The sequence below is a fragment of the Perca flavescens genome, chromosome 12 (genome assembly GCF_004354835.1).
Source record: "Perca flavescens isolate YP-PL-M2 chromosome 12, PFLA_1.0, whole genome shotgun sequence".
NCBI classification, from domain to species: domain Eukaryota; kingdom Metazoa; phylum Chordata; class Actinopteri; order Perciformes; family Percidae; genus Perca; species Perca flavescens.
The window spans coordinates 2,520,057-2,537,558 of NC_041342.1; the positions used below are offsets into that span (position 1 = coordinate 2,520,057).

General features: G+C 41.4%; 1 pseudogene; it reads right to left on the bottom strand.

Moving 5' to 3' along the window:
- The window catches only part of LOC114564962 (contactin-associated protein-like 4), a 177,860-nt pseudogene extending 160,978 nt beyond the window's left edge, over positions 1-16,882 (bottom strand).
- Positions 16,883-17,502: the final 620 nt, after the last annotated feature.

The window sequence follows — 17,502 nt, forward strand, 5'->3', positions numbered from 1 at the left end:
TATCGCCCGGCCCTAGCTGGAACGCTTAAAGACACACTGGTGTACTGTTTGCTGTCCAAGAGCCGAGATAGGGGTGGGGGATTCAGTTTGGAGAAATACTGTATCTCCCAAAGACAAAAAATATCGCAAAGACCATTCAGAATTAGGTGCTGAGAGCTGAGCTTATAGCTTAGCATATTCTGTTTTAGACACCACGAAGAGCCATTCAAAGGATTAAGCAAATAATGCATTTATGCATGATTTCAGAGATATAATACTGGTGGAATACTGGTGACATATCAGTGTTTTTGTAACCCTAATGTTGCTTGTATGCAGATGCTTTAGTGCAGCAACTTTCTCTGAACTGTGTTTAATCGCTGATGTTTGGGAGTTCATATTTCACTGTTCAGTTTTGATTCATCACACCTGATATGAGCATTTCAGCAGATAAACTGAATATATACAGTGTCTCTATTAAGTAGGCATGAAAAGCAGCTCCACATACGTGAAGTGTTTTAGGCCTTGCTGCTAAGGCGCTGACTTATAGTGAACAAAGAAACACAAATATCAAAACTCTCAGGACATAGTATAGCTCCTTCATTTCACTGTGATAAACAGCTTCAGCCAGACCTTGCCCCGGGTACTAGAGAAACAAATGAAATGTGGAGAGAAAAGTCAGCGTGGATGATTACTACTGTAAGTGAATGATGTACTATAGGTGGGCTCTTTGGGGAATAAAAGGCTGAAGGACAACTTATTGGTTTCAGAGAGCTGTGTATGTTTTTGGTTATGGCTTTTAAATGGTTCTCCTTTGGGCGCAAACACTTTTACATCAAGGCTATACTGTCCTAATTGGTCTCTCTGCAGCTTCTCATGACAATACTTTTCATTCATCCGTCCTCTCAATCCAAACCCTCAACCGTTATTTACTTTCTTAAATGTTGTAAAATGTCTGTCTATCATTAGGAGTCTTTTCATCTGTCCATGCTTCACCTTTAAAGAGGTCGTTGTTAATGTGTTTAAGTATCGATTCATGATCAGGTTAGAAAAAATATATTTGTCTACACAGGCAAAGCAGGCTGCAAACATCCACAGTCCTTCCTCTTCTTGGACAACTAACACTACTTTTGCATTCAGTGGGAAGTAAGGAAACGATATGAAGAGAAAAACGCAAAAGTGGTGTTCCGTTCTCACTTTTTATTCCGTGAGCGTTATGGGGGGAAATCTGTGTGCATATGGTGACGCAAAAGTGTGTAAAATGTGATCCACCAAGTCCGCTACGTAGAAAATCCTTCTACTTCTCTCCCTAGTAGCGCGAAGCGAACAACAAAAGCTGACAATTTTCACCTTACATGGGTAGTAATGACCTTATTGTTTAATTCTAATTGAAATGTGATGGCATGATAACAGCTGTAGATGTGGCATCACTGTGAAGATCAATGAACTGAATGAATTGTTTAAAGTGTTTTATTCTCCTTGGGACAGTTTAGTGCACAACATGCAGGACTGAAGTGGGGAAAGAAACAGGGTTTAAAGCTGCACTAAATAATAAGTCAAATGACTACATGTAATGTGATATATATACAGTACAGGCCAAAAGTTTGGACACACCTCATTCAATGTGTTTCTTTATTTTCATGACTATTTACATTGTAGATTCTCACTGAAGGCATCAAAACTATGAATGAACACATATGGAATTATGTACTTAACAAAAAAGTGTGAAATAACTGAAAACATGTCTTATATTTTAGATTCTTCAAAGTAGCCACCCTTTGCTTTTTTTGATAACTCTGCAAACCCTTGGTGTTCTCTCAATGAGCTTCATGAGGTAGTCACCTGAAATGGTTTTACCTTCACAGGTGTCCCTTGTCAGGGTTAATTAGTGGAAGTTTTTCCCTTATTAATAAAAAAGCAAAGGGTGGCTACTTTGAAGAATCTAAAATATAAGACATGTTTTCAGTTATTTCACACATTTTTGTTAAGTACATAATTCCATATGTGTTCATTCATAGTTTTGATGCCTTCAGTGAGAATCTACAAAGTCATGAAAATAAAAATAAAATGCATTGACTGAGAAGGTGTGTCCAAACTTTTGGCCTGTACTGTACATACTGACGATCCCCTGAGACTTAACATTGGAGTTCCTCTGAGCTATAGTGAATGTTTTAGCCTCTTTTAATGCGTTGTTTTGGTTTTCCAAATCACAACTTTACTGTATTGGTTCAGTCTCAATCGGTAGTTAGTAGGGATTCGGCTTTGGATTCAGCTGAATATTGGGCTTTTTGACCGGGTTGGGTTTCTGACGAACCTTAGAATTTTTTTCCAACGAACCGAACCCTACGCTTGCACTACGCGTGCTATGCTGGTCGCCATAATGACGGCGCCGTTGATGACGGGAAGGTGTTTCCGTAGGTGGAGCGTTCAATGCAGTAGGCTGTGAGAAAGTGGAAATGGAACTGGTGAGCAGAAAAAGTGTTGTTTGGCAGTACTTTCAGTCAAAAGAAGGCCATTCAAGTCCAGCTACATGTTCAATCTGCAATGCCGATTTGTCTAGTGGTGGCAAGGTACAGCAAAGGAAGGCCAGTTACAACATTTAAAAACTACGAGTTGTGCAGATGACCAGATTACCAGCTTTGCTAGCCCAGGTACAGCAAAGGAAGGAGGATTGGGTAACCAGATGGTTTCAGATTTGTCAGAATCTTAACCAGTGGATTTGGTATTTGGCCGAACACCAAAAATCTGGGTTTGGTGCATCCCTAGTAGTTAGAAAAAGTTAGCAACTAGCATGGTGAACATAGTGGAGCCTTTAGCTGTTAAAGTTGTATATTTCCTTCATGAGTTGGTGGAGACCAACAACAGAGTTAAAAGAGATAGCATATTGAACTTAGATTAATCAGGTGGACAGAAACACGATTCCAAATGAATGCCAATGTTACTCTGTCTTCTAGGTGACATCCATCCATCCATCCATCCATCTTCGTCCGCTTATCCGGTGTCGGGTCGCGGGGGGAGCAGCTCCAGCAGGGGACCCCAAACTTCCCTTTCCCGAGCAACATTAACCAGCTCCGACTGCGGGATCCCGAGGCGTTCCCAGGCCAGGTTGGAGATATAATCCCTCCACCTAGTCCTGGGTCTTCCCCGAGGCCTCCTCCCAGCTGGACTATCTAGGTGACATTGAAGACTATAATGGCAAGTTGTTTTCTGACACCTCTACGTAAGGTGATGAGACTGATGGATCAATTTCAACTTGTCATACCTTAGTATATTAACATATTCACAGATTGCTAAATGCAATGACAGGAAATGGTCACATAGTAGTCACATGTAGGGAAATGATTCAGTAATCAATAGTCGTGGGAATCACAGGATACCTCACGATTCGATACATGGCTCACGATTAGGGTTGGGTACCGAAACACGGTTCCACTATGGAACCAGGTCCTACGCAACCGGTAGGAATCGGACCGGATTTGAACGCAAATTTTGGTTCCTCATTTCACGGCACGTGATCACTAGTAAATATATTACTTCTTTTGATGATTTTTCAGTTTTTCAAGAATCGGTTTAGGAATCGGAATTGTTTTAAAAGTACCGGTTTGGCATCGGAATCGTAAAAATCCAAACAATACCCAACCCTACTCACGATAGCAAAAACGTGGCCGTGGCATCTGTTATTTTCCTCAAACTGCTGTCCGCCATCCCGTTGAAAACCTCCTCCTTTTTGGCTAGTTGACTTATGTTCAAGTTTCCCTCGTTCACCTGTTGGGTGCCACCTCGAGGAGCCATGAAGTAGCCACGCTGGGAGCAGGGAAATCTATTTAGAGCGCCTTATTTTATTCATTAAAATATCAGTTTCGAGTCTCATATCGTAACAAAGGACAACAGTATATTGTCATATGGATATTTCATCCAACTCCTAGTAATCAAAAACATCAACAATCAGAAAAATATCCACACAATTAAAGAGCAAGAGCTTCTTTCAAGAGTCTCAATTTTTAACCAATGTTCCGCAATCCCTCAGAGAAGTTCATCATAGAAGACGTGGGAGACCAATTTTGCACCCAAAGAGGTCTCTTCAAAAGGCTTATCATTTGAAAAACCAAGAACAGCACGTCGTGACAATGTTCTTACTCTCTCCTGTCTTACTTTTTCTCTCCTGGAAGCTCATTACTTTATCACTATCACTCCATCCACCTACACAGTTACTGCACACCAGAGAACAAGATGCTGAGTAAGATCTTAAAAGGCATTCTGGGAAATGAAAATGAAAGTGACTTAACACTTTAGAGATGTACTCCTTGAACTTCACTGATGGATTAGATGAAACAGGAAAAATATATTCTAAATTTCTTTTTATCTTTAAGCAGGGATTTGAAGCAGAAAAAAAGGCTATATTTGAAAAATTATTTAAACAGTGAGGATTGCAACATATATAGACCACACACACGCACAGAATATCTAGCAGTTGCAAAAGTACTGTGTGGATCCTGATCAGTGTTGGGAGTAACGGCGTTTAAGTATAACGGCGTTACTAACGGCGTTACTAACGGCGTTATTTTTTCAGTAACGGAGTAATCTTATAAATTACGTTTCCCATCGTTGCAACGCCGTTATCGTTACTGAGAATGTAAAGTGGCGCGTTACTTGGTTGAATGAAGCACGAGGTGTCAAGCTTTGGCTACACACCAGCTGCATGAAGAGAGGGGGGGGATGATGACACCGTTGTAAATGCGTTGATGATTGGCTGGGTGGGCGGATGCCCTGCTCACGCTGTCTCACTGCACGCTCTGACTACCACTAAACACAAGACAGCGACAATGGCGACGAGCCAGGGACATTCAAAGGTAGTGTTCTCGAACTGGAAGTACCGGCACTACTTCTCGCTCATTGAAATTAAAGGCAAGAATGTTTATGTAACATGCACGCTATGCCCAGGAAATAAAGACTTTATCCACGTCTGCCTCAAGCAACTTGAATCTTATGAAGCATCTCACATCAACACATGCTAACACGACACTTGTTGCTGCTGCTAACCTAACCCCAAGCCCAAATGCAGTTAGTGTGAGCTCCAGCGAAGGAGACGGAGCCACTCTGTTAAAACAAGCAACGCTCGATTTTTCGGGTCAGCAACAGGTGACCAAGGCCGAGATGAACACATTCATTGCAAGGTATGTTGTTGAAAACATGCTACCCCTGTCCACTGTGGAGTCTGAGTCAATCAGAGCTATCCTAAATACCAAATGTTCTAAAATACTGTATATAGTGTTTTTATTCTTCAATCAGTTAATATAAACATATTTGAAGATGTTAATAGCGTTATAGAACATAAAAAATAACGTCACAGTTACTTTGCTGGGTAAGTAATTACTTTTACAATGTGGTAACTGAGTTACTAACTGAATTACTTTTTGGGAGAAGCAATTTGTAACTGTAACTAATTACTTTTTTAAAGTAATTTGACCAATCCTTGGTCAATTGATCCTGATCAACATAAAGTAAAAGGGTTAAGAAAGAAAAAGTAAAAAACTTCTGCAGCTTGACAAGGCTTACAACCAAAGACATTGTTGTCAAAATATTAAGTCCTAAACTCCATTGAGGAATACGACTAAACAACTAAAATATTCAAGGCTGACGTGTTTGGAATGTAGCACCTTTATATGTTTATATGTTCCGAAGCAGTGAAAATCCAAAGCGTTAACAGCAAAGTAATCAAAGAATCGGGAGGATTTCTGAAGGCCATCTGAGAAAACCCACCAGCTAACAATACAGAAAAGCTAATTAAATCCAGTAATTAACACAGACACACATTCAAAGTACTGCAGTGCTCGGAGGAACCGTGAAATAAATCAGAACCAAACGAGTTATAAGGTAACAAAACGTTTTGAGGGCACAATTAGAGACACAGCAGAGAAGCAATAAACAGTAAAGAAAAGGAAACACAACCGACTAATGAGAGAAACAACTCGAATGGTGTTATAATTATCGTATAGTGTTATAATACCAAATCTTTCAATGTCAGCCTCTCCATTAAAACATTGTAAATGCACACTGAGAGAAGTCGAGGTCTTGAAAAGTCTAAAATGGATTCAATTCAGTTTCCTCAACAAACCAAAAAGGCTTCAGAAGGTATCAAAAAGTATATAAAAGTAAATATTTTTCTCTGGCCGGCTGTCAGCATAATGTTTATTAGTAAAATGTCTTAGCAGGCTATCTGATCGTGGGATGTTGAGCGACGTTACACACTTCTAAACTAAAAGTGCTCTTGTTGTGAGAGTGGGACTGTGCACCATCAGACCTGTAGCGAACTCCGTCACTACTGTTAGCTGCAGAAGCTAGAAAGCTCGTTGTCTCATAATATGCACCTGAAATTTACATGAAATTCATAATTTTCATTTGCTTAATCCATCTTTTTCTTTTCCCTGCCAGTTATCCAGGTCCAGGTTGAATTAATTTATTGATTTTCATCATCAGGAATTATTATTATTATATATTGCTGGGAAGTACTAAAAAAAGTGACCTACTGTAATAATAAAGAATTCTAGTGTATATCATCCCAACTGGTTTTCCATTATACTTTCATACTTTCACCTGTATGATGGTAAAACCGGTATGTGGTATTAAAAATGTCTTACATTTAACTTTCCTCAACCTGCAACTGTCAGCAGACTGACAGGGGGTTTGAGATTTGTGATAAATAATCCTCAGTAATGTGGATATAATGACGAAGTGGTTAAAGGTATATAATAGAACAGATAGAACAGTCTGGTCAGTTCAAAAAATGTCATCACTTAACTAATGCAGCCTTTAAAACCAGGAAAAGAAAAACACTTGTGTAATATTACGATATCTAAAATTTAAGACGAGATCTAGACTCATATATCGATATTGATATATTGATTGCCCCAGCCCTAAGTGAAAGCCTCAGGTTACGTGGACAAAACTGAAAAGGAAAAATCCACAGAGAGAAGCTTACAGAGAAGTTAGATCTGGGATCAACCGATACGGTTTGGTTTTTAGAGCCAGTACTGATACCGTTTATTAGTAGTTAATGAAGCTAATAACCGATATTTGGAACCAATATGTATTTACCTTGAAAATCTTTAAGTCAAAATTACGATTTTGGAATGTTACAAACTCCAACACAAAACATTGTTTAGATGCTTTAAGCAATGATTTAATGAATTAGAAACTGTCAACATAATCCCCACTAACAGAGAGTCAGATAGTGTTGTGGGGGGGGGACATTAAGTCAGACTCAGTAGTGAGTGTAACCGAAGCAGAGGGACAGACACAGAGCTGTAGCTGAGCCAAAGTACAACACTTTTTAATTCATTAACTTTATCTAAAGTTATCTGATACGGATAATCAGCAAACTGCCGATAATCAATCCCTATAATCTAAAGTCTATCCCTAGTTAGATGTCCCTAGTTCGATCCCTCCAATTATTAGTCTGTGACAAGTGTACTTGCGGTGCATTATCTGCTCCTGCTTTCTACATTCTGCATCCACATTCCCAGAAAGCATATTTAACACCACAGTAGAACACAACAGACATGCACCGGTTGATCCATCGCATTACGTCGCATTATATTCAGCAGATGCTTGTACTTATTAGGAGCACTTTAAGGTTCAATGTTGCTAAAGGACACTATAACATTTGGATAGGAGCAGCTGGGGATCAAACCAACAACACTATGATTAATGACCAACTGTTGCATTACCCTATAAGCTGTAGCTGCCGCCACCCTATTCTTAAATGTCACAGCGTTTATTTTTATATGAATATATATTTTAAAATACATAGAGAGAAAAAAAAATGACTTAAACCACAAGACATATTTTCTAATAGCTTTTCAAACCTTAAAGGTCCAATATGTAATATATTTACTGTAATAAATTCAAAAATGACCCCAATGCATCATCAGATATTAAGGAAACATACTAAGTTGAAATACTATGTTTTCTGACAACAATGCTAATGCCAGTATTTTCTCCTTTTAAATTTACCTTCCGTGACGGAATGTCTGTTTGTGTTTTGGCATGTGTGTTGGTATCAACTGCCCAGTTTGACAGCCAGGCCGGGTTGCCAGATATACCTGTAAAAACATAAACCCAGGGAAAGCAGCAAACAAACTAACAGGATCAACAGAGACAGATTCTACCCAACCTAAACTAAAACGGCATGTTTCTAATAGTTGCGTGACCCCGGGTAAATATGTATTTGAAAGATGGAGAAAGCTTAGAGCCCAAAAGGATGCCGAGTTGGCTAATTTACTCCTGAACCGGTAGCTAAGCATTAGCTTCAGGCTAATTTATCACGGCTACGGTTACATGCCGCCACTCCGACATGCTTCTATTCAGACATTCCGCGATTCCCTAACCCCTAACCCCTCACCCCTAACCCTAACACTAACCATAATGGAAACAAAAATTGTTGGAGTGGTGGGACGTTTGAAAACAAGGGAAGTACCGCCACTCCGACAATTAGACGTCAATGTTGGAGTGGGGTATGTTGGAATGGATGGCGGAACCCCACGGCTACAAGGGACGGGCATTTTATGTAATTTCAACATTCGTGTACTCACATTGAATTATATAGCTAGAGTACCTGAGTTGTATTTATTGTACAGAGAGTCTGGCCACTCTCCATTGACAAGTGTTAACTTCCTTGAAGGCGGGTACTCTGTTGAAGTTTAAAACTATTGGACCTGCCCAGAGCCACTCTGGATCTGCCATAACCAATCGCTAACGTTTGGTCGTGACGTATGTCATGCACATGTACAACAAGAGGGAAGACCGATAAGGCTTATATGTAGCACACAAAAAGAGTCACACAGTGACTTTATGGCCCTGCGGGGTAGCTTGTTTCACACGCTGCCTTCCTTGAATCTCACTACTAGTGGCTCGCTCATTCCCGGCTCCGGCTAACAAGTCATCGGAACGCCATCTGTGGCTGTAATGTGATGGATTTCTACTTTGTTGTCGTTTAGTACCACCTCCGTAATGAACAGTGAGCTGTCTGCAGGGGTGGGGAAAGAGATGAGAAGCTCGGTCTGAAACCTGCAGCTGGGATGCCTCCACCTCTGCAGTCTTAACATATCTTGCTGCTGTGGTTTATGGTCTGTGCACGATGAGTGTGCCGGTGGGTCAGGCCGGGCGACATAAACTGATAGACAGAGAGAAAGAGACACTCTCGTTCAGGAGACGGTTTTTCTTTGATACACAAATACTAAAGACGCAAAGATGATAAATACTGGCGGCTATAAGCTGAACAGTATCACAAAGTATTTCTCAAACCCTATCAGCTGAAGCTAAATGTACACACCTTCAGATGAAACCAGAGAGAGAATACATGCAGAGACAGAACGATTAAGGGATGTGGACATGAAACAGGCGGAAAAGACATATAGAGACGAGACGAGAAATGAAAAAGAGGAAGAATTGAGAAGAAAGAGCGACAGAGGGCAGAGATCCAGGTAGAAGAGAAGGAAAAGAAAGATAATAGTTATGAAGAGAAATAGAGCAACGCATTCTCATGAACAGTGCACACTAGTTCGTATGGTGTCCTATAAAAACAGGCAACCACCGGCTGTTCATGTGACGCCAGCTACAGAGCTCCGGGAGCTGCCGGTCCTATCAGAGGCAGTCGGGAGTTCAGTTTAGCCGAAAAAAGGTTACTGTGAGCCGGGGACAGAGCACCATGAGATGATGGTCCTTTCTGGGCTGTTGCAGTTCAGTTTAGGCCGAAAAATGTTAACCCTCGTGTTGTCCTCACGCCAACCATGCACTTGTTGTCCTCTCAGGTCAAAATAGAAAATTAACACTTTTCTTTGAAATGTTTTATGTCCCTTTTTTCAATGTTTTTGTCCCTTTTTTTGACTGTTGACGCTTTTGTTTTGGTTTTGGATTAAAACAACACGTGTTTCCTGAGTGAAAGTCAGTTTAGTTTTCCCCAGGAAGAGAACTTCGCTCTGAGCTTGCGGTTCACAGCGTTCTTATACAGCAGCAGTCAATGTGGTGCACACAGCAACAAATGCGTTGAATACATACGGATTACTGAGCTTTACTTTCTTTAGCTCTATGTACTCATGGTTCATGAGAACAAATAGGTAGGCAGTGGTGGTCTAAAGGTTAAAGAAGCGAGCTTGCGACCAATCCCCAGACAGACAGAATACAATCTGGGTGGGGAAAGTGAAAGAGCAGCGCTTGTCCCTCCCTCATCACCACCACTGAGGTGCCCTTGAGCAAGACCCTTAACCCCAACCGCCCCGGTGGAGCTGCTCAGTGGCCAGCAGATCAGACTGGGGTTGTACCAGGCAGCCTCCATGATGAATGTGTAACTGTGTGAATGTGATCAGGGCCCTCCTGCAAAAGAGAGGCTGCCTCTCAGTGAACCTTCCCTAGTAAAAAAAAATAAATAAATAAATAATAATAATGAGTAGGTTTGGGTACCAAAACCCGGTGCCACTATGGAACTGGTTCCTACGCAACGTGTGGGAATCGGACCGGATTAGAACGCACATTTTGGTTCCTAATTTTGGTTCCACTTAATGTGTTGACTGAAATATTTTCCCTCTGTCGCTCAGAAACGGACATAAAAATATCCCCCTTTCTCTGTAGTCTAGCGTTAGCTAGCTACAGTAAATGTAGGCTACTTTTAAAATGCCACATATTCCCTCTGGACTCACCAAAACGGACGTAAAAGCATATTAACCATTCGCACGTGACTGCTAGTATTAATATTACATCTCTGATGTCATTTTTCAGTTTTTCAAAAATCGGTTTCGGCATCGGAATCGTAAAAATCCAAACGGTACCCAACCCTACAAATGAGTCCGGAGGATAAAGGGGGAGGGGAAGAGGCTGACAGTAAAACAAGAAGAGAAGGACGAGTCAGAAAGGAGAGGACTGAGCAGGAAACAGCAGGAGGGAAGACGGAGAGAATCAGATGTTTTGGTGAGGCTGTCCTGTGGATGGTCCTTTCATGGAGGAAGAAAAGAGGAAGGATGGATGTTGTCTTCATACACTCCTCTCTCCTCCTCACTCATGCCCTCTTTCCTTCCTCCATCTGTAGAGCATGCTATCTGTCTCTCTCATTGTCTCACTATCTTACAGCGGGCTGGAAGGTCAGCCTGAAAGACCGTTGTATGAGGATGCTGAATGTCCCTTTGGGTAAAATATCCTTGTTAAAGTGAAATACCGGGATTCCACAATACGTCAATACCCAGTTTTATCTTGTGTCTAAAGGGTAAAAACGCACTGTGCGAGAGAGTGTGTGTGTGTGTGTGTGTGTGTGTGTGTGTGTGTGTGTGTGTGTGTGTGCGCCGCACGTGTGTGTGTGCCGCGTGTGTGCATCGTTTGGAGCAATAACTCCACTTCCTCGTCTGTCCAGACTAAATTTTCACCTTTTGTTGTTGGCTTCACGCAACTAGGGAAAGAAATAGAGTAAGGTTCTACCAGGCGCACTTGGTGGTGTTGTGTGGCAGAGCTTCACACTACCACCTAGCCGCCTGGTGTGCATACATCGATTTCACACACTTTTGCGTCACACAGATTTCCCCCCCAAAAAACGCTCGTATAAAACGCAGAATAAAAAGTGAGAACGCAACGCCACTTTTGCATTTTCTCTTCAGATCCTTTCCTTCTAAACGCAGCCTTAGTTTCATTTCAAGTAGCATGAAGGTTGGAATATCTGATCCCACACAATTAGAATCATGTACACTGACTAAGGTATTCAAACAAAGGCTACACCATCCCATCTAATGGAAATATTCTTTGCTCATCATCTTGACATATTGGGTTAGAAATATTTTTTAGAAACTCTGGAATTTCCACTATTATTAAAAATAAAGATGTGGGGTTTTTTAGCCAAGTTTGTAGCAACTCTGGGGTTTAAGAGGTTAAAGACGACACAGTGGCTGTGAGGAGAGTTGAGAAAAGGTAAAAGAAGGACGCAGAAGCAGAGAGAAGCCAAGTGAGGATGGGGAGAAGTATAAATATAGTACTATGCGCACATATCACATTATGTTGAACAGCAAATAGCAAGAAGGCCAAGACTCAGGCACGGGGGTTAAATAAAGAAATAATTGTGTGGTGGAAGAGGAGAGTAGAACATTGAAGGGATGGAGGACTTTTTCCGCCATCTGTTTCGATTAGAAGCATACATCACTGTCCTCTCTCTCCAGGTCCTGTTTCTCTCCTCTTGGATTTCCCTCTCTCTCTCTCCCTCTCTCTCTCCCTCTCTCTCTCTCTCTCTCTCTCTCTCTCTCTCTCTCTCTTAGGCAGGGAAGCATAATTGCAAAGCCCGACTTCATATATTCACACACTGACACAGCTTCAGACCTGCACGGAAACTACCAGATCAGTGGCAGTTCTAAAAAACATTTTAAGTTAAATGGAGGGGGCAAGGCTGGGGCCACATGCTGTTTTAGGGGTACCAAATAAATTAGGCACAAGTGTATACCACCAACCCTCCTTGGGTTTGGTTCTACAAAAGACTAGCAATATACATACAACAATAAAATACTCATATAGTGTTAAATTAATGAATAATACCCCTCTTTGGGGATAAGTAATCAATAACCAAAATCAAATATTTGCCACAGTTAGGGGACCCCCCCCCCCCCCCACACACACACACACACACACACACACACACACACACACACACACACACAAAAACCAAGAACCCCCATTGTGCCTGATTGCTGATGTCAAACATGGGAATATATTGAAATATGTTTAATTACCCCATTACAAAAAAAAACCACAGAATCAAACCAGCGACCTCTCAGTCTCAAACCGTCCTCTCCAACCTGCATGCAGCCTCTTCCTCTCTCACACACACCTTCACACTCTGGCTGCTCTGTGGAGTGTGTGAGCACAACCGTGGCTCCGTCCCAGGATGCTCATCACGCTGCACCGAGCGCCAAATTAACCAGAAAGAAAATAAGATAACCTTGTTTCATGCACACAATTCAATGGACAAACTGGCTTTTAATAGCAATGCTGCTCCTGCTCAGCCTATAGAGGGTAAAATCACACAGCTGAGACCTTTTACTGCCCAACATTCAGCTGTGAGAATCAGAAGGCTTCTCTGTGCAGCAGCATCGTAAAGTGCAAAGCTTTCTAGTAGGAACTATGATCACAGTCAGCCTGACATTCACCAAACACGTGCTTCAATTACAGTCGACTCAAACAAACAGGGCAAGGACGTCGCATAAAAGTTAAACACACGCAGAAGACACGTTCTGACTGAACGTTAGTGCAAGAATAAATATAAATATGTACAAATGAAATCATTGTTAAACGCGCCTCAACTCTCCTAATGTCTCCTTTACAATCGAGCGCTGATGCGCAACCGTTACGCGCAAAAAAAAAGCTCTGCACTTTCCCCAGATTAATATAGTTTAACATCTGAAATAGCCTATCACAAAATACAGAAATTTCGAAGCCTTGTATTTTCCCAAACGGTTTGACAGAAGGATGAAGCCCCATTTGAAGGCGCCCCCTCCCCCGGGTCTGTGCTGCCCGGACTCGCTCCGTCTCCTCCGGGGAAAGTAAAAAAAAAAAAAGCGCACAGCCAGCTCACCTTCTCCGGTTGTCCCGTACGAGCTGGAGAGAAGCAGGGCGACCTGAGCGATAATCCCAGCCAATCTTTTAGTCCCGAGATCCATGATGAGGACGCGGCGAGAGGCTGAACAGAAGCCCGGCGGCTGCTGGAGTAGAGAGGCGACCGAGCTCTCCTCTCCAGCTCCAAGAGAGATCTCCTCGAGCCCGACGGAATGAAGACAGGAGAGTAGAGAGAGAGAGGGTGGGGGAGAGGAGGGGGAGAGAGAGAGAGAGAGAGAGAGAGAGAGAGAGGTGGTTTTACTATGTGGTCACAGCTCCAACTTCAATGCGTGCCTCCACCTCTTTAGTCCCTGTCAATCAATCAATCAATCAATCAATCAAACTTTGTTTAAAGTGTAAAATCTTTCAACATGGTCTCAGTGAAATTCACAATTTAAGGAGCACAGAAATAACAGACAGCAACAAAACATTTGAACAGCATTAAAGCAGTAATATTAAACAATACAAAATACAAAACCAGGCTTGTTTGTGAAGGATGCAGAAAGGATGGTGTGTCATGGTTGGCTGTAGTATAATGAGTACAGGTGGGATTTCAAAATGTCAGAGTGAGCTTCTGGTAGTGGCTGGCAGTTCCACTGGTGAGCGGCACTAGGAGAATGCTCCATAACCAGCTAATTTTGTGTTTACTAGGGGAATGACCAGGAGACCAGCATCCAGGGAGCGTGCCGGTGTTTGTGGTGTATTAAGCTCAGATGAATTAGGTGGCGCGAGTCCATGCAGGGCCTTCTATGTTCAAAGAAGAAGCTTAAATCAGCTCTAGCTTGCACCGGGAGCCAGTGAAGAGATCCAATTTCCAAGATCTGCTGCAATGCCAAACTGGGTCCTCCAGTTAAGCAGTTCCCAACCTTTGTGGTCTGAGGTTTTATTTGAGGTCAAAAACCTCAAATAAAAAACTTTAAGAAAAACATTGAGATAGGGTAAAAACTTAGATAGGGAAATCAAAAGTGTTTTTTCCATGGTTGACGGGAAGTCAACACAAGGTTAAGGTTAGTTTGGTCAGCAATCGTGCTACTAGCTAACTAGGCTACTGCTACTTAGAGGGAAGCTGGATATTTGACCATTTATCCACCAACGGTACATTTAACTGACTATTTCAACTTGCTTATAACTACTCATTTTAACTGTTTAGCCATTACTTTAAGCTATTTACCCATAGCTTACCATTTGTTCATTACTTTTAGCTATTGACCTATAGTCTACCATTTGTTCATTAGCCTATTCTTAGCTACCTGTTTAAACTATGCTAGTTTGCTATCTTCAGTCCCTCCAGAAAAACGCGAAAAAAAAAAAAAAAAAAAAAAACGCTTATTCAATGGATAATCAGCCAAAGTCCGCATATATATATATATATACATACGTTGCCCCTTCGCCGCATAAATTGCCGATTTCCGCGCCAAATATGCGGGGCTTGAATGATTTCATAATCCCCGCATTTTTGTTGCAAAAAACTCACATATATCTTAACAGAAAGTTGAAAAATGTTGCGTTTACTTCACATAATAGCAGCCATTTTCCCCTGTTGCCATGGGAACGTTATGAAATGACGTAATTATGTCATCAAATCTCTTTTTTTCTCTTTTTCATCAAACCGCAATTTTTGCAAGTTCCCACAATTTCATCGCATAAAATTGCATAAATATCCCGCATATTCCATCGCATTTTTTAAGAAAACGTGCCACATAATCACGGATTTTTGCCCGCAACAATCACAAAAAAACTCAGCATTTTTCTGGAAGGACTGTATCTTCTCTTACATGGCTGCAACATTTAGTGTTCAGGTGTTCCAGTCAATCTAATCTTAATATGTGGATATTTTTCAAATGAGTTGAGCTACTCTACATTCTTCCCACGTAGCCCCTTGTAACTGCAGAGGTACCGGAATCACTGCTCTAGTTCTCCATCTTCACTACGTGCGCTGCTGACAGATAAGGAGCTATTGAACACCATATAAACGATAACAAGCCAAGTGGTTAATAAATGCCGCCAGACAGGCTGCCGGTCACAGCTTTTTGGACCGGCACCAGCATTCACATAGCCTATTTAGCTAACACCAATCCACACCTTGTAGTAGCCTACAGAGAGACGAAGTGTGGGAAAGATATTTGTTTTAGCCCAACCAAACTTACTTCTCACAAAAATGGTGAATCCATGTTCAATCCATTAGTAAGTTTGAAGTAAAGTCCTCCCTAAGTTCTTCAAAACTACTAGTTAGCCAGTTTAGTGAAGTATGCACATACAAGGAATTTGTCTTGGTGTGTTGGTGCATAATGGTAAATACAGTGCAAGAGTCAGCAGACATAATATTAAATAGGAACATTAACAGGAAAATATTGCCCAATGGATGTAAAAAGTTCACAGTATGAACTATAAAGAATGTATGCATACGCACTTAAAGTGGCGTATAGTGCATATTCCATACTCCTTCACTCTAAATGATTTATATATTAATGTTAACAATCTAAGGTTAGCTTTGTCAGTTGGGTCAGTTAGATACACAATACCTGGTAGTTAGCGGGTGTGATTATTAAGCTAGTAACAAACAGCCAGTTTCTACACAAGAACTATATTTTCTAAAACTACCGTAGACTGCATAAAGGAGCCCAACCCATTGTGATTTAGCAAGGAGTAAATCTCTACTTATTAAACACATTAGAACTAGGTTAACTTTGAACTTATGAACAGCCAGGGCTTTAGTCAAGACCAACTTAATCGAGTCCAAGTCAAGTCCTAGACAGGTTCAATTGAGACCAAGTCAAGATCAAGTCCAAAGGCAGTCAAGATCAAGTCAAGACTGGGTTTCTGAACAAATCAAGTCTTTTTTGAAACCATAATAGGCAATATTGTCCTTCCAATGCTAATATAGTGATTAAACAGTTAGGATGGATCTAGAAACAGGAATGATCTATCTTCTAAATATCAAACTAATCAATGAATAGATTTTAGGCAACGGTCTGTGCAACTGATCCTGAATCAGCAGCCAGGGAAAACTTGACCAATAGCCAGAGACCAAGACAATTCCAAGTATAACAAGGTACAAGACCAAGACAAATGCAGGACTTCAAAAAGTGGACTCGAGTCCGGACTCAAGGCTGAGTCTGTACTCAAGTACTACAGCCTTGCAAATAGCTGACTCCAAGGAACCTTTTATCTTTTATATGTTGCATTGACTGACTTCAGGAAGTCTCTACACCAGGCCAAAAAAAAGTTAAGCTTACCGGCTGCTGGCTGAAACTTGATATTTAAGAGATATCACTCTGCTCATTCAGCTGTCAACAAGAAAGTAACCAAGCATATTTTCAAAAATGTCAAACTATACCATGAATATTTGTTAATCCTTGCTAGTAAAATGCAGACTACATTATTTCTTTAAATCTTGTCATGCAGACTACATCAGACTATGTGACATTCTTGCTGTTGAACCTAAAACCCTTCCTGGTTCTAGAACTGTTAATGATGCTCTCTACTTTGAATCTAAACAAACAAATGATGCACTCTCTGAGCAAAATGGCTGCTGTCAGTTATATCCCCTCTATCCATGACAAAACGGCAGAAAACAAGAAAATCTGGGCTCATTTTGACCCAGAACGACAGCTGAACTCTCAGACCAGATGGTCCACTACAGACTCTTTCAATGAGGATTACAAAGACGGCGGTGAGCCAAACAGCGGAGCCTCTCTGCGAGTTGAAGCTGAAGCAGCTTTGACCACAATGAGCTGTTTGGCAGTGCCTGATTACCGACCTCTGGACGCCTTCAGTGTGACAGCAGAGGATCCTGGTTCAGCGCCATGGAGCGAGGCAGACGACATTTGTGAGGTCTCCATCAGGCTGAAAGAAATCGAGTTATGCAACATGATGGAAGAGACTCTTGGCATCCCAGAGTGTAAGTAG